Source organism: Brachyistius frenatus, unplaced genomic scaffold (genome assembly GCF_029030835.1).
Source record: "Brachyistius frenatus isolate BFR_SWC_R1_liver_20210118 unplaced genomic scaffold, ASM2903083v1 Contig_26, whole genome shotgun sequence".
NCBI classification, from domain to species: Eukaryota; Metazoa; Chordata; class Actinopteri; family Embiotocidae; genus Brachyistius; species Brachyistius frenatus.
Window position 1 is genome coordinate 428,205 of NW_027210625.1, and position 23,031 is coordinate 451,235.

Genomic DNA, 23,031 nt, shown 5'->3' on the forward strand with positions numbered 1-23,031 from the left:
GTTTCCTTTCCACAGGAGGTATCCATTCATAGTTTTGCGTTACAGTGGCATCAAGGAATATATATATTTTTTTTTAATCAAAAACATCGACGTACATACATTTTCTTCGCTTCGGTGGTTTTTACAAACTGAGACATCATCACGTGCGACTTCCTGCATGTTACACCTTTCATCCGCCAGATGGCGCTGTTGTACCCGTTATAGTATGCCTAATAATAATAACAATATTGGTGAACACAGAGTTGTGACAACAACATAAAGCAAATACAATTATCAAAAATGCATAAAACACAGCTTTTAAAATCCAATAAGAAATTCTGGCTTTTACATACATCACATACATATTTATTCATATAGTAGTCTACATAGAAAATATTATATTTAATACAAAATATATGTATAATATTTAAGAATTTGTTTTATTTTATTGTACACCGACATTGCAATCTAAAATTTTGCTAGTTCTCAAACTATTTATTGCACAATTTATTCATTTTTTTCAACTTTAAAAATGTACTATTCATTTCCCCATTATTGAAGCTTCTCCACAAGCAATTGTTTTTGTCGTATTAGATTTGAATGTGGCATTTAACACAATTGATTACAATCATCTTATTCAAAAGGCTCGAGAAGTGCATGCATAGTTTGCATCCTATTTAGACAATTAGATTTTCTCACCATTTCTGTGGGAAATTCATGTTTACGCAGCCTGACACACACACACACACACACACACACACACACACAAAAATGCCTTTTATCATCTCAGATGCCTTTTGTGCCTGACAAATGCAGAAATCAATTATCTCTAACCCGTCATACTGTTTAGACACCCTTGTCATTTCGTAACACTGCGGATCAGATTGATCTGCCAGAGTCCTAACAAGAGAAAACTGATTTTAATTGCCTGTTCTCAGATATACAGAGTCGCTTCCACCAAGTCTTAGAACTAATATACAGGCCTCATATTATGTGTACTTGACATTCTCCTGCAAAACCAAAACAATAAATCCAGTCTGTGTCAAAAATTAAAGAAGTCTCTCTGCTGTCACCTTTATGACCCCTGACCACAAGAGGTCACTATTCAGCAAAGCATAAACATTCCTCTTTCGGCTTCGGCGTTGATTTAAAGTTTCTCCTCACAGCCTTTTCACCTCAATTTCTGTCATATTTATTTGTGCTTTACTTTCCTCTGACCTTCATCAATCAAAGCAGTTGGATATGTGGGCTTTCAGTGTCAAAACATTATCAGGAAGAAGCCACATCTCCTCCCTTCTATTCCAAGAGAAGTATTATAGCTGAGACTTTGAGCCCTTTTCAAAGACGAATGTGGAAGAGAGGGTTAGGCGACGGAAATAAGAAATGCGATTTTCTTTATATCTGCAGGCAGTATCAACTTATAATCCCCCTCGGAGGGGACATACTGAATACAAGTGGGAGACACGCAGAAGACTTTCTCGAGCACAAAGAGCATGTGCAGCTCGCCATCTTCTCAAGGACACGCGTGGGTTTGATCTTGAAGCACAACCACGCAGCGCTTTTGAATAGCAGCTCCGAGGTGGCCGTTGTTGACTTGTCGTCACGGCTTCAAGGTCAAGCCCCCCTGAAAAAAGCTCTACTTGTTGACGTGGAAACGGCAGCCCGCCAAGGCAGGACAGGCAGGCAACAATACTGTGTTGGATGAAATCAATTTGCTCTCATCTGGTTTGCGAAGGAATTCAACCCTCTTCTCCTGCACAAATCTTTTTAGAAGCGGGTTTGACCTTTTGATGATCGCATGAACCGGTTCAGTGGCGTCACCGGAAGGATAAATTCTGGAGGCTCTTTTTCACTTTTTCCTGTCAACAAGTTTTGACAACTGCTCGCACAGCGGGGTGCCTGCTGATGTTCTGACAGCCTGCGCTGCTAATGGCTCGGCTCGGTAAAAGTTGCGGAAAGGCCTTCTGGTGTGTAATTGTTTCTTACTGTAATTATGGTCAGTCACAGCTGTGATAGCGGGGTGACATCAGCAGCGGAGCTACGCGACACGGTGAAGATAATTCCAGTCATTATTCAGACGGATTGCTTCCTGCAGAACGGGTGGCGGCCCTGCAGGATGCACACAGACGGTTAGTCGAAAGGAAAACACTGAATAAAGCAGGTTCGTGTCCTCGGGTGAAGACGGGGATCAGATTGAAGCGTCCAGCGATTTTACCTGTTATCTGCAAAGTGTCAGCAAGCAGCCCGAGATCAGCAGGAACATGTTTAACAGCTGAAAAAAAAAAAAAAGGGAGAAAAAGGACATACAGTATCCCTGTGTATTATCATGGATGACATTACCTTTAAACAGCAGGGTTTAACTGCCACAACGTGTCTCATTGTAAGCAATGTAATTCAACAGAACATGAAGTTGTATATATAAAATCTTTACAGGTTTGTGGTATCTTCCTTTAAATTGGGTACACATGACGTTTGTAAAAATGTGACCTTTGTCAAACCCTGTCGGTCAGTGAGGCAACATCACATCATTACATGAATGGCAAATTGTGAACACAAAAAAAAAAAAAAATCAGAACATGATAACAAAACACAAGTTTGTCAATTGACTGCTATTAAATGAGCATGCGATTGAGGTAAAGTTCTCAAAGTAGCATCTGAATAAACATTTTGATTAATTTACCCAAAGAGCCAACAAGTTGACTACAGAAGGGTTGAGATCCGACATCATACGTGCACGCTGCTATCTGAAGTTCTTCTGTGAGCATCACCTTATCAGACACAAACAGCCTCTTCCCCAGATTGCTCGTGACATGCGAGGACGGTGCTGCACACGCTGTCGGTCCCCGGAAATAAAACATGAACCTGGAAGTTAAAGAAAGCACATGAAGGGGGGGAAAGAGGCTGATTGGACCGTACCATTTGCACAGGTGACCACAGAGAGGTGGAGCTAAACAGAAACAGTTCATTTTAGGAAAACACAATAACTAATAAAACGATATTTCACAATGTTTCTGTTATTGTAGCCATTCTGATTGATCTATAGGCAGAAATGAACGCACGCGAGTTCGCACGCTTTGATAAATGTCATTTAATGCAGAATATGTCACCTCTCTTTCCACAACTCGACCGGGTGCAGTCACCTGAGGGCCCAACAAACCGTGCAAGGCTGTTTTCAATACCGACCAGATTACCTGCATCAGTCTCACGAGCCTGCAGGGCTGACACACTTTGAATACATATGTTAACATTGGCAACTAAAAGTACAAAGACAAATCACCAAAGTCTTACACTTGTGTTTGCCCTGTTGTTAAATCCACAGGTTGATGTTGATGACAGGCACCAGGAAAAGCTGGTGAGACATGAGGGTAAATTAACACTGGGCTGGTGGGAGGCTGCACACATCAATAATCCCCATCAATCTCTGCAGCAAATTATGAACTATGTTAATTTAAAATCCAATTATCCTCATTATTGTCAGTGCTTGATGCATGTTAATGATGCATGAAATGGAGGAGCATTTTTTTTTTTTTTTTTGAGGTCAGCACTATTTCTGGAAGTCAGGGTGCAATGACACAAATACGCCGCAAGATGGCGAAAGAGCTCCGACGTGGTTTGGAGAACAGCTGAAGTAGAGCAGGGCTTTAATGGTGTGATGAAAAATAAATGAAAGAGAAGGAAACTGTCACTCGTGGTAATTAGCTTTCACTGAACTACATTTTAGAAATTCAAATAATTAGTCTTACTTGAGGGGGGGGGTGATTGCTGTAAGTTTTAATTTTGTGTAAAACATTAAAAGGCAATTAAAGTCTGAATGTGAGCATGCTTGTGTCTTTGGCATACGAGTTAGATTTTTCCCAAGTTTGGCTTGAAGAAGGTTAATGAGATACGAGAAGGAATTCTGAGGGGACGTTACAAACAAGTCTTGATGACTCTTTTCTTCCTGTGATGTCATTATTTAATGTTGTCAGCAAAAGTTATCCCCAACTGTTTGGTTGTCAACCTGTAAATGAACTATTGTCAAAAATCACCTTGTCTATTCCCCTCAAACGGCTCCATGATAATGTCCATACACAGACTGTTGTTTTTTTTTTGTTTTTTTACAGATTCAGCCCAGAGAGAGCTTTTACAAGTCATAAACATCACTGATGACTTATTACAGCCCAGACGAATGACTAAACTTGCAGCCGTCGCCGAATCTCTTGGGTTACAAGGCACAGAGAGGGAGATCCTGCCTTTTTAACATCAAAGTTGAAAGTTGGGCCACTTTTATTGTGAGCGCCTGTCAATGCTGTGTACGAGAGGAGAGGAGGAGGAGGAGGGATTAAGGGAAGAGTGCAGTGAAAGCTTCAGCTGTAAACAACATGACAGTTACTAGAGCAGTAAACTGGGGTTAATCCCGGTTCTGTGATGGGTTTAACCAAACACAAAGGGGAACGCCAGGTCAGACCCCGCCATTAATCATGTCGCTTTCCGATAAGTCTCACTGGAATCCCTGTTGAAATTTGAGTTTCATTTAAATTACGATTAAACTGCACAAAGAAAACACTCCAGAAATGAGAAAGTAACTTCTAACTCTTCTAAAAAAAAAAAAAAAAGTATCTTTGCAGTCTTTGTGATGACTTTTGAATTTCACAAAGGCAGTTGAGAGCGCGCCTCCCATCGCAGATGGCAACACTGAACACACATCGCACTGAATTAGGGCCACGGCACCTGGAACATGCTCAATAAGCTGCTCCCAGTCCGGAAACACTGCCTCCTCACCTGCACTGTGCAGCCAGCCATGTTTTGGAGGCTTCATTTAGCCGGCGGCTGTATATCTTTGGGTTTGAGCCATGGCTGGCAGGAGGTGCAGACCTGCCTATAGAAAATTCAATGGCTCTGATGAGAACTATAAATAGTGTTTTAATTGCTGGAAATAGTGTTGTAATTGCTTCTGGTACTACTGCATGTCCGTCTGCGGGACAAAAGAGCTCATTGTGTCGGATGTGTTTGGCGAAGGGGTCAGTCTCAAGCTAATGCTGCATGTTAAGTAACCCAGTCTGGCAGTTAGCAGAGTATTGGCAAGGTGGTTATCATCAGACACCTTAAAGATGTGGGCCAGTAGGGGCCTTCGAAACCTAAACCTGACGAATAGGTAAGTGCGACCTCTGGTGGCCTAAGTCAATACGACAGGGGAGCCAAGGATGAAGTCAAATGACTTGGTAAATACATGTCAAGGAGGCAGTCAGGGGGAGGTCAGATGGATCAAACATAGAACATGTACCATTGGTGTGAATACAGAAGTCAATGCTGACATGATTTTTACCTAAATCTAACCAACTAGTTTTGATTCTTAAAACAAACAAAAAAAAGTAATTCCGGTGCCTAAAACTAACCTAAACCATGTGTTTACTGTTATTAGTGTGACTACGACGGTCTGGTAAGCCTGTAGCTGGTACTTTCTAACACTCATATTGACAAATGCATCCTGAACCCACATATTTGTGATGATAATGGACTATTTATCCAAAGGTTAATAGAATAAGTTCTTAATATGGGCTGCGACTGGCTGACTGTTGAAACATACAGTAAATGTACGATAAAAGACACTGGTCTAGGATATGCAACCACAAAAACCATCTGCATAGAACACCATCACTTCTACACATAAAGTTCAATAATCACAAAGAGTACTACTCAACCTGTGAAAACAGTTGCATAACATCATTATTGGTTCCGGCGAGAGTTTTCCAAAGTTTCAACAGCTTTCCGACACCAGGGACTAAAAGTTATGATATCCCAGCCGCCGGTGCTCGGACTCTGAGTATTCTAATCTTTTAAAGTGCAACACTACATTGCTGGAGTAGCACTTGAAGTACAAATATCAGTACCACAGTGCAAAAACACTCCATCTTGTCCTGCATATTTTCAGCTAAATTAACTTAGGCAATAAGATGTCATTTCTATGAATAATACATGAATGTGGAAATAGCATTTTAATGGAAAATAACTTTTAAATGTGAGCTACTATTGTTGGCGAGTTAATTCAACATTTTTTTTTGGTAGATTTTAGCGTGTAAAATCTCAATCTGCAAAGTGAAGCATGTATATAAGTGCATTTTTATTATTCTTACAGCGGCTGATGTATTTGTTTATTTGCGATTTAGCATCTGTCTTTGCCTCTTGACGAAAGGTGTCGACAAGTTCGCATGAGAAATCTCAAAATCTGCATCAATTACTGATATCTGACCTTGACTTAAAATGGGTCCCCTTCCACCACGATTAAGAAAATAATTATCTCCACATTATCTCTTGAAGTCTACAACGTGTATTCCTTCATACGCTCCTCTCATTCTACGGTGTTCACAGAATTCGGTTATTTTCACAGATTGCTGCGGTAATGAGTGGAGTGGTACAAAGATGAATCAACTTTCTTTTGTGGTTTTCCGGGTGCTTACCAAGTCGCGATTATCTAGTCATTATCTATTTGACTTGAGAGGTACAGCCGAAGAACAACAACAACAACAACAACATCTCAGCCGCTTGTTAATCCCAGTGCAAGAGCCCTGTTTTGGAAAAAAAAAAGCCTTAATAGAACTTCGGAGAAAACAACTTATTTGAGCCTTGTTTTATGTTGTGCTGCAAAGTGCTTGCAGATCTGTTGTATTTTGGCCTACTTTCCTGCTCGCACTGACCACGGGCTTCCCTCGTTGTTGGCCAGATTTAAAACTCCTCATGTCACGTGCAGTTGCCAGCTGAGCCACCAGGACGCCTGCGGCCCTTTGTTTTATGACTCAGATGTGATTTGGTTCATTTGATTTATCCGGTAAAGCGCGTACATGATAGATAAAATGACCGTGGATGTCACATCACGGGCAGACTTATGCTGCGTCGCCACGTCAGCTCTTATGTGTAACTCAATCGCAGCCCTGCACTGTTCTCTGGAACAACTCAGGTGCGGGAGTTTAAACTCCCATTTAAAAGAGGAGAGTCTGTGTAAATGTTCACGATGTCGGGCAGCAATTTATTCAAAGTGCAATTTGTTTTACCCCGACCTTTCAAATCATAGCAAACATCACGTGCGGTCAAAAACATCTGGACATTCCAGCTCAGCAGTCCAACTTTGGAGGTTCAGGATCTGAGGGAATATTTGCGCACACACACACACACACACACACACACACACACACACACACACACACACACACACACACACACACACACACACACACACACACACACACACACACACACACACACACACACACACACACACACTGAGAGGTGCTGAACGAACCCTCCATATGAACTCATATCTTTACAGTGTGCCGGTTGGAGGAGATTTACTTAAAAAATGTGACACCAAATCCCGTTAAGCACAGAAAAATAAAACGTGGATGTGGTGCACATGCAGACTGTATGTGTACTCCCTTTGAAGTAGAACGTGTAAGACTAATTCATTATCCGAGGAGCTTTTTGTAAAGGTCACTGACAAGTCAAGTACCCAGCGGTGGAAACTTTATCTCCTGATATTGCACAGAAACGTAAGCTATTATTGAAGCCCCTACAAAAACATTGAAAACACTGATTATGATCAAATAAAAAAACTCAATGAAAAATGTAGCTTTACTGCCAAAAAAAACATTATAAAAGCGTTAATTAACACCAGAAGCTCTCAGATCTTCTTCCCTTCTTTGGCAATGCTTAATCAAATCTAAGATTGATCACCAGTTTCAACACCAGGGCAGGTTGGGTGGGCGGAGCAGCCAGGCGGGTGGAAATTAATATCATACCAGCATCAATTCATCCTGAATGTCTCAGCAAACGTCAAACTGTCCAAAGCCCGAAACAAAATTCGAAATTATTCGAATGGAGCTGTGCAGTAAACAAGGTTTAATAAATGAGGCTGGTTGAATAAGTGCTCTTGTTACAGACAGGGCTTAAGAGAAAGTTAGTTTCCCCGTCTTATAAACCCACACAGGCCTCGAATAGACACGCTGCGTTGCGTGAGTAGGCTTGCCTTTGTTTGGACACTTCTGAGCCACTATGAAATTGAAATAATGTGATTAATTCCACTCATCTGCAATTATATGCTGTGACATAAAATTGCTAATTATCATTTGAGAGCAGAAAATTATACTGGAGGGGTGTGCTTTGGTGTGTGTGTGCGTGCGTGTGCGTGTGTGCGTGTGTGTGTTTGTGCACCCTCCAGGGCTGCGGAGGTTATTTTCTGACTGCAATTTCAGACACGTTACTGATTACCTGCAGAAAATTGTACGTGTTGTGGTTTTTTTTTCATACAATCCAGGATACTTAGAGCTTAGTGCCCTGCCTGCACTATACGTGGTATTGATTCCTCAGCATTTTAAACCAATAGCCTATAAATACCTGAGAGAGATTAAGTGACGCAATTATTTCATCTATTCAAGACTATATGTTGTTCTCATCTACTTTAAACATGACCCTGTTAAAAAAAAAAAAAAGCCCATATGGCCATTTTCTGATTCCATTTCCATTGCACGGTACAACACGATGGAAGCGAGCGCAAATCTGCGCACGTGGCTGCACGCTCAAACCTCCACTCATTGTCGGGGGATTAAGACCACTAAACTAATTCACCGGAGGAATAAAGGATTTCTGTAAACTCCAGATTAATTGGGATTAAGCACTTAAACATTCGAGGTCTTGCTGAGGCTGAAAAGAAGGTGAGAGAGAGAACACTTTTCACTTGGGCACGGCTCACGTCGGCCCCTGAGGGAGGGAGCGTTCATAAACTGTGTGATGTCTGTCACTTTAGAATAAGGCTGAACGAAGGGATGGGGTTGGGGGGGGGGGGGGTGAGCACCTGAGCGCGTAAAATCGGACCCTCGTACTTGGAGGACGTCTGCCAGTCCCCACCGACACCTTTGGATAGTGTTGCGTGAAATGAAGAAACAAGGGAGGGATGTACAGCCGCGGAGAGTCGGGGCGTATTCGAGCGGGTGCAGAGAAAAAAAGGCTTTAAGTTGGGGAGTGGTTGTTTTCAAAAATCCGCGCAACTTATCTGCCCAATTTCTTTTTGACAGCGAGGGCCGTTCTGCTCTGTTGCACTGTATTTGTGTCTACAAGCCCTATTAGCTTCTGTAGAGCCGGTTCTTCAAAGTTCCGGCATTCACAGAGACTCCCGAGTTGCTCTGTAACTGTAATTGCTTTCTCATAGCGGCGTTGTAATTTTACAGTGATTTTCCCAGCATTGCATACTTATTGAAGATAATAAAACAGGTTTTTATTTAGCTGCCAATTTCGTATCTATAATTTATTGTATAATTAAATTCTTAAATATAAGAAATAGACTTCATTTCCACGTCTTTATCGGAGAGGAGAGTTTCACGCTCTCTTTGCGAGCTGAGGAAGTTTCACAACTCGCTCGCTCGAACCTTTTCCCCCGAAGAGTAGGACATCTCAGGTCAAGTTGGAAACAAGAACTTTCTGGGTTTGCTTCAAAATGTGAAAGACAAGGACAGACATTCAGCACGCCGAGGTGCAACTTTTCACAGCTGGGCTTGTATTAAACCCACAGACAACCCAATTTCCTCCCCACCTTCGGCCCAATGAAACCACTTAACCGACTCCTTGAGCTCCACCAGTCTTGCAAGTGTAGTTATCTATGTAACACAGTAGATTTCCTGTGTTTTAGTTTAGGACTGTCTTTAGGTCACTCTGGGAGTTTGCAGTTTAAAACAAGGAACTGAACTGCAATTTATTATAGTTATTCAAATAATAACCCCAATACCAGTATTTCTCTCACAGTCAGTCAGTTTCAGTCTCTTGTCTTTCAGTCTACTACCCGGTAGTGTATGTCTGGAGGCTCTCAGACTAACTCTTATCTGAATCTTTTGCTCGTCGGTTCCTCGGCAGGAGAATCCAAGAAGACCAAATGCAGCTTCACCCACGGAGAAGATGATCAGGGGTCACAGGGTCACTCAGCTCCAGCTCTCTGCGGAGGTTTCTGGGGATCGCTGTCTCCATACAAACAAAAACAATCTGCATGCAGCAAAATTGAATACGATGTCAGTACTATAATTTATAAACTCTATTGTTGGTGTAACAGTAAATGACCAGTAAAATAGTATTACACACATATATAAATATATATATATATAACATTCACTACGGTCAATATTAACATAGCAGCATATTTCACACACACATGTACTCATGTCTCAGTGACATCTCTCACTTATACCTAACAGGCATTATTTAAACGTCCACCGTTACTAAGCAACACACTCAGCAGCTGTTCTCAATCTGACCGTTTACTTCTGGCGCCAAAACAAGAACATGACGTCATCGTTCCCGCTCGGTTCAACAGGTGCCGACGCATTAACCCCCCAGCGCTTAGCTAGCGCTTAACTAGCCCCGTCGGTCACATGTAGCTCCACAATCACAGATATCAACCACGTAAAATAATATTCAACAACAATTTAATATTTATCTCTGACTGGTTTTTTTTTGTTCTCTCCTGATAGATATATTTAGCCCAACTAAATAACTGTCCTCCTTTGTAGCTCGACAGCAACGGCTAACTCTTAGCAACGCATTCGTCACTCACCGGAGATTCTTCTCAGACTTAAATGAACTTTTTCCTTCGGAGTCGGTCTGGTTAACGGTCAAATAAATAAAGCAGTGAGCAAAAATCAACCAAATGAGATTCTTCATGGTGTCGCTCATGACGCTGCTGTTTCATTCGCGGCATAAAGGGTCTTCTTCCGGGAGAAGGCTTTGATCTCCCGACGTGTTCCGCGACAGCGCCCCTCTGGTGAACGTCGGTATTGCAGGTTTGAGTTAACCCTTTAGTTACTGGTAAAAACTAACGTGGGTTACACAAGACTGTGCTTGTTTCACACCACGTCCAATTAGAGGGAATTTACTGTCATGACACATGTTAGGATCGCGAAACCGAGAGGGAGTGTAAACAGGAGGGGCAGGTGGAAGCTGAGTACGGTGTTGTTGCATAATCGGTGTGAATAAAGAGATTAATGAATGGGGAAAAGAGCTCATCAAAAAAAATTAACCTTTAACCCGAGGCTGTGTTACACGCCCTTTATTTTTTTGGCCTCATAGCAGAGTCACTGCATGCTTTGGTTCGCTTCTGGAGGAAACCGGGTTCAAACAGACATGATCAAAGGGCAAAGGCATTAAGAGTTAACCACGGGCTATTAACCTTGCTTTCTTTATTTACAGCTGAACAGCCTGTCGAGCTGCATGGCTGCAAGTTTACTATGTTCGGCTTTGATTTCAGACAAAAGTCGACCAAAAAGACCTTCATATTTCCACAGGGTGGCCACTTCTCACTTTATTTCCGTGAGTCACTATCAGCCTCTGTGCTAAAAAAAAAAAAGCACGTTTCTGCTAAAAACAAAGAAGCCTGAAGGCCCTCCTCTAAGAGTAAACGGGCTTACTCTCGATACAAGACAACATTCATGCGCAATATGTTCAGTTTTGCCTCTGCCATTTCACACTCATTACAAATTGCAACGTCTTCCTCAATGTGTAACCCGATATGTTAATATAAGCCAGAGTTTAGTTCGTAGCTTCCAGCTGTTTGCAGAAGTCTTTCCTCTGAGTTTATTAAATAACTGCAGCACGACACAGCAGCAGGATCCATACGTACAACTGCAGAGTGAGAGAGGTGCTGATTACGCGGCAAACCAGCGGTAACTTCACGGGTTATTTATGACTATTCGTTATCCCCGATGGCGAAAACCGATTGGCTCCGACGCCGGTTGAGTAACGGTTTCAAGTTTCAATCAAATCAAGTCCACGTTGACGACCGGCCGTCAGGATTCGGGAGGGACGCCGGGCGGTGCGTCGGCGACCCAGCCGTGACGTCGCGGGCCGCGATGGCGTCGAGGCATTCTGAGAATCCTGGGAACGACAGGCGTCTCCTGGCTCTTATACCCGATAACCCCGCCTCTCCCTCTGAAAAGCGGTTTTGCCGAACGAACCGCGACCGCGGAGTGAAGCGCGGTGGCGGGGCGACAGCTCGGGGAACGCCGCGGGCGCTGGACAGGTGGCGGCCGGACGAGAACGCCGGCTGCTCGGGTCAGAAGTCTCAGCGTGGACCGTTGTGCCCGAAGGCTTTTCGGTGAGCCAAGTGACTGACCTCAGACTGACGGCCAAACGGAGTCCATCTCCTGAAAGCCCGGCGCTATTACATGCACCGTGCTCTGGAGACCGGGAGGATTCATAAATACAACTCTTAAGAGTGGAGGGGTGACCTTACCGTCGCTGAGCTCTGATTGGTTCATCACTGCAGGGGGTGGGGTTTTAGTAAACAGTCATTTATTAAGACAGCTTGATTTTGTTTAACAATAGGCATCTTAAAAAAGACTGTAAATACAGTGAATCCCGAGAGGCCACTACACAGGCAGATCGTCATTCCCGTTTGCTCGCACGAAGGCAGAGCCGGGAATTTCCTGCGGCGTCATGACAACCCCTGGGGCCGTTTGGGACTTCACCGTCCCGCAAATGATATCTACGTACGACGGACACGGCACCGCCCGAGAGACAGCTGCTGCCGACGCGCGTGCGAAAACAACAACAGGAAGCTGACGAGGGGAGACAACAGGCGGAGACGACGTCTTCCTCGCGCTCGCATTTCTGCATCCTGCGTCAGCGTGTACAATTTGATTGTCTCCCTGCGGCGTGCGTACGGTCTGGGATTGGCCCAGAGGAAAATAAAAACAACAACAATTTAAAAAAAAATAAAAAAAAATAACACAACGGAGAAACGTCGGCCCCCCCGATGCAAAAAAAATAAAATAAATTGCTCTCCTCCAGCCTCATGATTTGCTTGATTATCCATGCTGCTCACCTCCGAGTGACATGACACAATATGAGAAATGATGAATACAGCGGCTCGTCAGCTGGAACAGCAGTGAGGGGGAGGGAAGGAGGGATGGGCGGGGGGGAAGGTGTTAAAAAAAAAAAAAAAAAAAAGACAAAACAAATACAATTCTCAAATAGGAACTGCTGTTTGAAGGGGTATTATTGAAAACGCCTCGTGGAGCTTTATTCAGATTCTTTGTCAGCCCTTCACAGCCCGATCTCGAGGGGTTTAGTATCCCGTCCTGGACATGACAAGCAACGACTATTTATAGCAAGAGAAGTGTTGAATCACAGCTTTATTAGATCACTCACTCCGGGCTGCCTGACAATGAGGCGATCCTGCTACTTTTCTATATTTGTATTTAAGGCGTGGGTGGGCGGGGGGGGGGGGTATTGTGTTTGAAGCTACTGTTTACTGACAAACATCAAAAAGCCAACGCAGGATGTTGGCGGAGTTATCTTTTCTTTTTTTTGTTTGTTCCTCTCCGGAGCCTCTTATAGCACTGCGTACATCGCTCGGGGGGAACGTGAACACGACCAAGAGCGGACCTTCGCCGGCGCCGCTTCACGGGGCTTTCGCGTAAACATGAGTCCGGGGTCGAGTCGCCGCCGAGGAGGATAAGCGTGCGTAAACGCAGGTCGTCCCGGGGTTGGCGTACGTTCCTCTCCTCCCTCGTCCGCCTGCCTCCTCTTCCTTCCCTCGCACGTATCCATCCATCCATCCTCCCCCCTCACCCCCCACACTGCTTCCACCCTTTCCTCCTCGTTTTTTTTTTCCACTCCCTTTGTCCTCGCCTCGATTCTTTTGATTTTTATTTTTTTTCTCATGCCTGTCCTTTCCATCAAATCGCTCCACTTTTTCTTTTTTTTTATGACCCCACCACGTACACGGTGAGGGAATTGCAGGACTGCAATACTCACTCTCTCACTTTCTCCCTCACACACACACACACACACACACACACACACACACACACACACACACACACACACACACACACACACACACCAGAAGACTCAGGCAGGGTTTTTTTTATTTTTTTATCACAGTCAGCAGCGAGCAAGTTTGACAGTGAAGAACGAGCCCGGTTCACCAGTTTCAAAAAGAGGATTTCCTCCAGGGCAAGGCATCTCAAACTATAGATTCGGCCCTTAAATAGTGCATCGTGGTAATATACTTTAATGAGGATTTGGACCAGAATGAGAAATTAAACTTTTTTTCATGTGTTCACGGGCTTTGAGGTCTGTCCTGTCTCGGTCAGTGTTGAATAATTGCTTGAAATATAAGTTACAGCGAAAATGTACAACACTGAAAACAGCGATGATTGCATTTTAATGGCAGACGGATGTCCCATTCATTTCCCGTGGGTCTCCGGAGTCAGTTAAAGACGGCGTCATTAATTGACCGGAGCTGCTGCTACAAGCAAGAGACTGCAAACACGCCTCCAGGCGGTTCGCTGCCTGGTTGTGGTTAATTCCTCAGAGACTTGCACTGCGTAAAATGGAAGTCGTGAGCATCGTGGTAAGAACCGCGATAGTCATGTGCAAAAAAAAAAAAAATTAAAATAAAACCACCGTTGCTTGGTAACAGCAAAAATAAAAAGAGTGAAGTTAATGGAGGGATAACGTAACGCAGGAAGTGCATTATCATAAACGTTGTGAAGATAAGCTCTGCATGACTAATATTACAATGCATTAGCTTGACATCCAACCGAAAATGAACTTCTACGGCCTCTGCATTTCCACAAACGTCATCAAACACGCGAATAACACAAGACGGCGCCGTTCATATGGACTCCTCTCCTGCGCGTGGTAAATACGACCCAATTTGAATGCAGCATTTAATCATTTACACAGCAACATTTGCTAATATCAGCCACCAGAAGCTACTGACCACGGCCCACCAAAAATAAATAAATAGTTAAAGCAGTAAAAAGAGGTGATTTGTAATGCTTCATTCATCTCAAACAAGAAGATTACATAATGGTTTTGGAAACAAAACGTCTCCCCTGAAAGGCTTGATCTTAAACTGACAGGTGCTTATAAATAGCAGGTGACATTAAATGTACTGGGAGACACAGTACAGCTGCCAGAGGAATGATTTTTATTTTTTTTGTCACGCAGCCACACTTCAGATCCAAAGTGACACTTTCCCTCCATTTGTTCAACCTTCTTAACACAAATTGGGGGGGAAAAAAACATGCAATCACACTTGAAAATGTAACTCCCGAGCTGTCATCCGCTCTTCTTTTACACTGAGGTTCCATCAAAAAAAAAAAAAAAAAAAACCCCACAAAGAATGACAGCCCTATTATACCAAGACACCGCTGCCAGCTGCTCAGGAGACACCGGGACGGAACAACGGGCGCCATTATCCATAATTAATAGCCCCTAGGTTGTTTTAAGCACCCGGCCTATTCATATTTTAAAGAAATATCTCGCGGATATGTTATGTACGGGACCGAGAAGATCGGACAAAAGGAACCGACGTCCCAGAAACTGACGTGAACTTCGCTCCCCCCGGCGCCTGCACACGACTTCCCTCCCGGAGCGCTCGGTTGCTAGGGGACCGGGAAACTGATTTGGTCACCGCGTCGAATCGAATGTGCAGTTCAAAGGCTTTGCGGAGACATCTTTCTTTTTTTTTGTTTCTCGGACTATCGTTACATGCCAGAGACATTCCGGAGGGAAACATAAGCAATTTGTCACAAAGGGATTCATGCATCCTTGTGGCGCCTCGCCGCTCTTTTTGATGAGACGGGGCCGTTCGCCGCATACTCAACGTCTGACGTGATAATATCATGTAGATCAAAGGATGGCGTAATCAATCTTTTTATTTTTTTTAATTTTTTATATTAGCTTTATGAAAGGATAAAATGTAGGAACTGCGCAGTTCCGGTTTCGCGTCTTTAACGTTAGAAATGCTGGAAAAAACAAAAAAAAACGTCAACGTACGCGACCTGCAGAGCGCCAAACACTAGACGGCGAGGCTCATGATTAGCTGGCGGGCCTCGTGGGGAATATTAGGAAGTTAATGAGCTAAAGGTTTTCCATTAGGAGTCAATGCAGGGTAGCAAAAAGAGCTGATAGGACAGTGACATGCTAGGATCATGCTGAAGCGTGTAATACATATATATATATATATATATATATATACAAATATATATATATTTTGAGCATCGTCCATACAAAATTCACTCAGCATTCATACAACACATTCGTAATGCGCCTTATGTGGCCACTTCGCGTGTGATCCTTACAAGGAAGCTCCGACCCCGAGGCTGCGATCGCACCGCCCGCCCCCCCCCCCCACCCCCTTCCCCTCCATCCCCTGACTTTAGCCTGGCATCACCTTTGTGATGCGAGGCGAGGCGTCAGCACATTTCCGAGGCACTCGGCGCTGTCCCTCCAGCGCACAATCAAATCTGCTCCGACGCCGCCAGCTTGTCATTTAATGCCTCGATGAGGTGTGCGCGCGCGCCGACGCGCAAGCGCCATCTTCGAGAGGGACTCTGCGAGTAAAGAAAGGGAAGAAACAGAAGAAAATAAACGCCTGCGGGAAAGGACGCGGCGGGAGCTCGGCTGATGGGCAGACGCCCAAAGCGCTGACCGCTTTCGAGAGACAGTGACGGCCTTGTTGGCTTTCTTTTACATTTCACGATTGAAGACGCCGCTTTTTCAGACGGGGCGACATCACAATGTATTACACACATTCTGGCACACTGTTCTTCAACGCTGCGTCGCAGTAAAGCTTCAGGAGGATTTTTTTTTCCTTGCCATTTTTTTTTTTTTTTTATCTCAGATGTGTGGATAATTGGATTAGTTCAAAAATAAAGGAATTGCGTGATTAAAGGCCATCTTCTTTGTTGTTTATTTTCTCCTCTCATATTTCACGTTTCGCCTTTGTCCCCCGTGCCGACTCAATAACTCCGCCTCGTTTGTAGGAAACCGAAAGGACAAACGCAGAATCCCCCGGGTTGCGCAACGCCGCGACACACCGACTCGCTGGAACTGATGAGCGCACGTGCACGGACCGCGCACGCAGGCTTTGGCCGACGACGGCGGCGGCGGCGCCCTCTCTTCTTTCATTAGAGCCGTGCACAGGTGCAGAGCGCGCTCCTCGCTGATGAAAAATAATTTATCAAAGTCGGCGGTGGCATTGCGGCAACCTTTTTCCTCCAAATGTCACCTTCAAAGGGAGCTCTTTGCTCGCGTATTATTGTTCTAAGGCAACAGAGCCCAGAAATTGCCCGGGGCAACTCAATGAGGTTCCTATTATGAAAGCCATGATTAAGCGTCCCCCCGGTGCAGTAACAAATCCCCGGCTCCCGTCACCCCACCTTTAATCTCCATTGTCTGCCTGAGAAAAGGGCAAAGCCACTCTTCTCACCTATCAAACCCTTTTTTTTTTTTTTTCTGCTTAATTGATCACGATTTCACATTGTTCAAAACTTTCAGGGCCCTTTAGCGGCTCTGGCGGCGCTGCGGTTCCCGACACGTTCACCGTAGCCTGAGCGGAGCGGCACAAATGGTTTCAGGTAACAGCCCTGCCTCCAGAAAAGCACGTGTACTGCTCAACTGCTTTGGCGCACGGGGATCAGGAGGGAACTTTCTGCATTTTAGAAGAGTGACGGCCTCACGCTGTACAGACGAGGTGTGGTCGAAACGTTCGGAGGCTGGAGCCAGTTAGTAGTTAGACGTGTGGGTTACGTCGACTTTGGTGTTCGAAACTAATGGCGGGGGGGTGGTGGTGGTGGGGTGGTGGTCGGGGATTTAAGAGGGAAGTCTGAAACTAAAACATGCAATTAATTTGCATCACGGGGCTGTGCGGGATCTCGAGGCTTTGGAGTTTCATCCAGGGTTGCAACCAGGGGGGTTGTTGAGTGTGCTAGCTGGTTTGGACACTCCAAAAAAACAACAACAACAACAACAACAACAACAAAAAAGGAAACCCATGTTTTTAAAGCTAATGAGCATCTTTTCAGCCTGTTCTCCAAGTACCACTAAGCAAGGCATTTGGCCATCCAGCTGCTCTGATTAAACAGGACTCCAGTATATAATGAGCAGATCCCACATGAGGCTGTAAGTGATTTTATACACGAGAGGCAGGGACCAAAACAGGCAAACCTCCCTCCCCTGGAGTGTTCAATTGGCTGCCGATCTGGCAGTTTAGACAGCTGTGGCATTTGTTTGATATGGTTTCCGTGTTCATCAAAGCTCGCAGAGTGACCATGCACGGCGTTGTCATCTCGCCAGAAAGCACTTGGTTGCGGTAGGGGAGGGGGGGGGGGAGGTGTGAAACCGTATTATAGATGGGAGCCAATCATTATTCAGCAGTTCTCACCTCGCCCCGGGAGGGGTTGAGTGGGCCGAGAGGGAAGCCAGCGAGCCTCCTTTCATGAATCGCACCTATAAGTTAGTGAGGCGTGTCCTCTGGTTTGGGCAGTTACGGCAGACGTATGATTCAGCGGCTGTGAGATAAGACAGTCAGGTACCCAGGCACCGTTAAAGAAAGTCGCTCCTTGGACAAAAAGGAAATAAAAGACTGTTAAATGGATGATTCATATTGTAACATTTAACTGACAAATGTCCCGGCGTGGTGCTGTTATCTACCTCATGTCCCCGCTTTTTTATTTGTGATGATGATGATGATTAAAAAAAAGCCTCTTAAATCTTTTCTCCAACAAACTACAAACATTTCTATCGAAGTTAAATATGGCTTTGAGTCCATTCCTAAATGGGGGTCATCGTAGGAGCAAAGACAATAACAAATCTCTGCTTTAGATTATGTGTTATAGCTTCTCTCGGACCGGTGCACGTTGCTTTTGTTTACGGCGTCGCATGTATTGAAGAGAGTCCAATTTTAACCAGGAGCATTTTATGTGCTGCAGGTCCTCGGGGAATTTCCCTCCGCCTATATGCTGGGAAATCAACAACAACCGAGAGAAAAAGAAACACTACTCTATATGCAATTGTGATGCCAAAAAATAAATGCTGAGAAGATTTGAGCGCAAAACCTGAAAGACACGACAAAATGCTGTATCAGAGAGGAGCCGAGATGAGAGCATAATGGAAAACATCACAGATCAGAGGGAAACGCCGAGGACTAAGCAGGGAACAGAGCACAACTGACGCTTCGCTGTTATGTCAGGCGAAGCTTCAAGAAAACACATTCGGTGGAGTCTTGATATGAACAAGCAACGGTAGAGATAAAAAAAAAAGGACTACTTTTGTGTTGATTTTGGTGAATTTAGGCAAACCGTGCATCACTTTGACAAATTACACTGCAGTCCATTTGGCCCACATCTGCTCTAAATAATAGTAATTTCTCATTCACACCTGTTTTCCACCCCCAAAGTCTTGAGGACCTCCGATATGGCTTCCAGAGGCTCGTCTGTAACAGCGGCCACCGATGCCAGGGGACTCAAATTCTTCTCACTGAAGTCCTCTAACGAGGCACATGTGGGACGAGGTGAACGCCATTAACTGCAATTAACTAGCGGGTTGGAAAGAAAACCAGCATCACTTCATCACAAAAACTGAGCGAGCCATCGAGTGTTTAAACACAACTTTTTGTGTATTGAAAAGGGCAACAGTCGGTAGCAACGAGTGTCTCGGCTCTTCTGAGGAGGTGTGGAGACCATTGTGAAGTAGAGCGCGCCCTCACTGGTTCTTATTATTTCCACCAGGGTGAGCAGTAGCAGAGGCTGTCGTTGGATTGCTAAATAAAAGATACTTACGTTTGATGTCATTAGATAAAACTTATTTTCTCCTTTCATGAGAAATCAAAAAAAATAGAGCCGGACAACAAGTCCTGTTTCCAGCTACACAATTTTTTTTTAAAAACTAGTTACATACGTGTCTGTGTCAGAAGACGAACACGAGTTTTGGTTTGGGAATGTTATGTAAAACTAATTACATTGACTGAGGCGACGCAGCACAGAGCCGAGACCGAGCAAATCGTATCATCAGACAGTGAATACCTGGAGGTCTCTTTATCTGCTAAAATCACTGTGCATCCTTTTCAAAGGTTCAGAAGGTCAACGGCAGATCGGCTACGCTTATATCTGATGTACTTGAGATGTGAATGAGTTCCATATAAGCTGGGAAATGTAATAGAGATCTGATGGATTAATTTCATTGTGTTAAGGGCAGCTTTTCTGGACATGTTAAAACTGCAAAGTAGATTCCTTCAAAATAAAAGCATTTCCTGGAAACTCATTCAATTTATCTTGTTATTGTCAATCAGACAAATGTAAATATTAATAAACCGGTGCCCCATCATACAATACTTTTTCCCTCACATGTCGCCGTGCAACTTTGAAGTACCTTAATAAAATATGAATATGGCCATTGCAGGTAATCACAGAACACGGATATGAGCTTTAAAATCCCATTATGTGCCATGTTTTATCAGTGTACACATTGTATTGTACACATACAATGCAAGGTCGATTTTCCATTAAGGGGAACACAAATGATGAATCATTCAAGGACAATCGTTCACGGTAGGATCACCAAACATTAAACTCGAAGCAGCGAAAGCAAAGCCTATATTGGCACCCATCAAAGAAGAAAGGCTGTGAGGATGACTGTAGAGACACCTAATTAATTTAGAAGCCACTGCATCCTTTGAAAAGTCATTTCACCTCAAGGTAAAGTGCATTTGGTTACGTAAATAGCCGTACAAAGCATTGCAGTTCTGTTGTCATATATTTGATACGTTATCTAATATCTGCGGAGGAAAAAGTAGCTCACACATATAAAATCGAATCTTTAAAAGAATCCTATTTCAGTGTTGAACTACCGGGGTATTTCACTCGCAGTCCTGGAGCTGTAAATTCCACACGATGCTTCACAAGTGTCGACTGATGCCGGGCCAGTTTCACAACAGTTCGCGACGCAGTTTAGAAAAGCTTCACTCTACGATATCCGTAATGTACACTGACAAAAACAAGACCACGGCACTAAACGCTGACACATTTTTTAAACAGCGGGCTGACGAGTAGCGTAAAGCATTATACGCCGAAGTCCAGACAGTCGTGTTGAGAAGCTGCATGAACTGCAATTTGTTTTTGGAGAAAGCCACAACTCTTGAGTTTTGGCGCTGTTGACAAGATTGCTACAGGAGTCAACATACTGTAATATCTCCCGAGGATATGTGAGAATCTCTGGTGCTGTAATGTTTAGAGGAGTGGTTCTGTTACTCACTGTCCTCATCGCAAACAGTTTGTCCTTGGGCCTGTTAGCTTTACAAAGTGATCACCACTTAAAAATTGAAACTGAAGGGCAGCATAAACAGCTTAAAATAAAAACACCCGTCTCAAATTGGGTTTTTTTTTTGGATAGTAAAGCTTCAGGACAAGCAGGATCACCAGGAGATGCAACCGTCAGAGTTTCCAGCACTGATGCAGCATGTTTGACTTTCATTTGGTGTCTACTAAGGCTGTGTGGCTTGGCCAAAACGTCCAATAGTAGCTCATTTTGCTATGTTAGATCACAGCAAAACGAACACGATAACACATCCTAAATTGCCCGATCATAACCCGATACGCCGCAAAAACGCATCGCATGTTCAGAACTAATCATTTACTGTGATGAGGCCAACACAAAGCTAAGTCTTCTGGCAAAAAGCTTCTTGTATAGCTCAACTCATGCCATGTCATCTGGGGAGGTAGTGTTCAAATACGTACAGTCCAAGCACACTTTCCTGGGAGATGACTTTGTAATGTGAACTCTGTATTTCTACTGTTTCTACCAGTGTTGGAGTCTGATAAGCCTTTAAGCACATTAATATGTTACTCTAACTGCTTTTTTTCTGGATTGGATTTCATGATCTGACCTGGACCTTTGAGAACACAGGAAATAGTCAAGCCCTTTTCATTCCCAGGGTGTATATCGGTGCCTTTTTGTCAAACTCTTCTAGTGTTTAGGAGATAAACACAGGATCCCTGATGTTTAAGCACCAAAACTAGATTGCCTCGGGTTTGGAAAAGATCATTGTTTGAATTATTGATGTGAATTACTTTACATATGTTGGGGAGCTTTCATATGTTGCTTAAAAAAGATCCATGTTGACTTTTGCTCCCTCACGGACACAAACGGTGTCCTGTTTTTGATCAGTCCAACCAAACTTTCAGTCAGATAGGGCAGTGAAACATTACTTCCCAGTCTGGTGTTAAAAAAAAAAAAAAAAAAAGACAAATTTATTCTCCATCTATTAGAGGACAATGTGACAGATGTGCCTTTGGCAGTAGCTTTTTTTTTTCTTCTCCTGAGCTGGAAATAGTTTGATTTCTCTATATATAATGTTATGATGAAAAATTACATCTCAGGCTGGGCTGCATTATTATTATTATAAAGGCAGCAATGCGATTTAAGTCTATGCTTTGGATTCTGAATCTTCTGGCTGTTTGTTACGTCCGCGGAGTGGTTCGAGGAGATGAGGAGGGGAAGAAAAGAGAAACCCAGGGAAGTAAAAAAAAAAAAGAAGCAGAAAAAAGGGAATTTATAAGGAGAAACGCGGGGATTAATTTAATTAAAGATAACTTGAATTACGATCAACCAAATTTTGCAAGCTGACAGGCGAATGCAAAGGCTGCACATCGTGCAACCAGGGAGCTTCCAAATGGCCAACTGGCATGCTGCTCCAGGTTTTTGTACCATGTGCCCCTGATGGGGAATCAAAGTCAGGTGAGGCCAATCACCCATGTGAGAGGACTTGGAGAGACAGCCCACCCCCCCCCCTCCCCCTTGCCTCCCCCCCCCCCCCACCCCCCACACACACAGAGAGAGAGAGAGAGAGAGAGAGAGCCTTCCCACTATTCCTTTAAAACTAGCCACTGTCAATGAAAAGAACATCAAGGCTGCGATGGAAACTTTATCCGCATGCGGCGATGCCTCGTTGCGGGGTGATGAGGAATGAGAATAGGAGTCAGCAGGAGAGGCAGCTATTGTCAGAGCAGACAGCTGATGCGGATCCCTCAGTGTAGCTCCTTAACGAGAGCTCCTGCAGGCTTCCAGCCCCGGGCATCGCTTCAAGGTGACCGGGGTCTCTCCTAAAACGCCATACATGAGGACCACCTTGAAAATGTAAATAACAGGGCAAATAACCCTGACGTTACAAAGATGGAGATCCAAACTCCAGCAGTGCAGACAGTGGAGTTAATGTACATTTTATGCATAAATGTTTGAAAGGAACCC